The sequence below is a fragment of the Apis dorsata genome, unplaced genomic scaffold (genome assembly GCF_000469605.1).
Source record: "Apis dorsata unplaced genomic scaffold, Apis dorsata 1.3 scaffold_113, whole genome shotgun sequence".
Lineage (NCBI taxonomy): Eukaryota > Metazoa > Arthropoda > Insecta > Hymenoptera > Apidae > Apis > Apis dorsata.
In genome coordinates, this window is record NW_006263408.1 from 1,135,692 (window position 1) to 1,137,056 (window position 1,365).

A 1,365-nucleotide genomic window follows, 5' to 3' on the forward strand; every position below is an offset into this window, starting at 1 on the left:
AGACGTAAAGTAAACAGAAAACATAAGATTTAGATTAGTGTGATACAAGGTACNGACAAAGCAATAATTTAGTGATTGTATGATATATTTGATTAGTGAGTTAGCGAGCTAAGTTTAATGGTGAACTTTTGAAACTTATAAATACCTACTTGATAAATCATATAGTTTTGTAGAAATGCTGAGAAGAATCGCCATTTCAGAGATAAAAACAAAAAAAAAAAAGAAAAACGCTGTCTTGGGATCAAAGCTCTAGCGACGAAGGTCGGAAAAGAATTAGTATGTATACATCGTTTATCGTATGACATCATCGGACGAAAACAAAATCATGTGATCAAAATCTAGGAGAATCAGATTTAATTAACAATTAATTATTCGCAATTCTACAAAATTTTATAAAATACATTTTTTATTACAAAATTACATCTCAAATTATTTATTTATTGAAACATAAATTATATTTGAAATAAAAATTTATAGATATAGTTTATTTTCATGAATTATTTTTATCAATTATTTTCAGTGTAGCAACAATATTCAACAATGTATTTTATATAATTATATAAGTTGATTTAAGTTTTATAAGTTCATTGATACAAAATATATATATCTTTGCAATCAATATCTAAAATCGATCTGCTCGTGATTTGGTTTACTTCCAATGATTCAATTCTATGAACGATGTATAAAACTCACGATCGATGATACAGTTTTTTAACAAATTTTTTGTTTTAATTTTGAATTTCAAATTCATTATGTTTTTTTTTATACTATTCTTTTTATATTATGCGCTTTAATGTATGTAAACATCGTACATGCAATTCAAATAAAAATAATTTTTCGTGTCACATTCATCCAAAAAAAATAAATAATTATAAAATAAAAATTCAAAACTATTACATAAGAACAACTTATTATGTTTTTCTTTTAAATACATATTAAAAATTCAGAAATATAATTTTTTATATAAATATATAATTAATTGGGACATTTATAATTTTATGATTGAAATATAAAATAAATAAGTAATTTTAGCAAATACGAAACGTGTGTAATGTCTACTTTTATCAATAAATTGCAGATGTTTACATGCAAATATGTTTACGCATAACCTTTTCATTGTTGAAAACTTCAAGTTTGCATATTATCTGCGTTCCGTACTAACAATATCAAATTAATTAAAAATTAATATTTTTTCATTCTGTCAACAATAATATTAACATATTATATATGATGCACAATGAATTAATTCAAGTATATGTAATTAAAAATTAATAATAAACAATTGTTGTCTTCCTTTTTTATACAGTGCTCAAAATTATGTAATATAAATTATGTAACAAAAAAATACGTGTAAAAAAAAATGAA

General features: G+C 22.1%; 1 long non-coding RNA gene across 1 annotated transcript in view; it reads right to left on the minus strand.

Moving 5' to 3' along the window:
* Positions 1-428, minus strand: part of LOC116185168 — a 6,150-nt gene extending 5,722 nt beyond the window's left edge. The window contains exon 1 of the long non-coding RNA XR_004149942.1: positions 150-428. This is a non-coding gene — a long non-coding RNA (uncharacterized LOC116185168). The remainder of the gene's footprint in view (positions 1-149) is intronic.
* Positions 429-1,365: the final 937 nt, after the last annotated feature.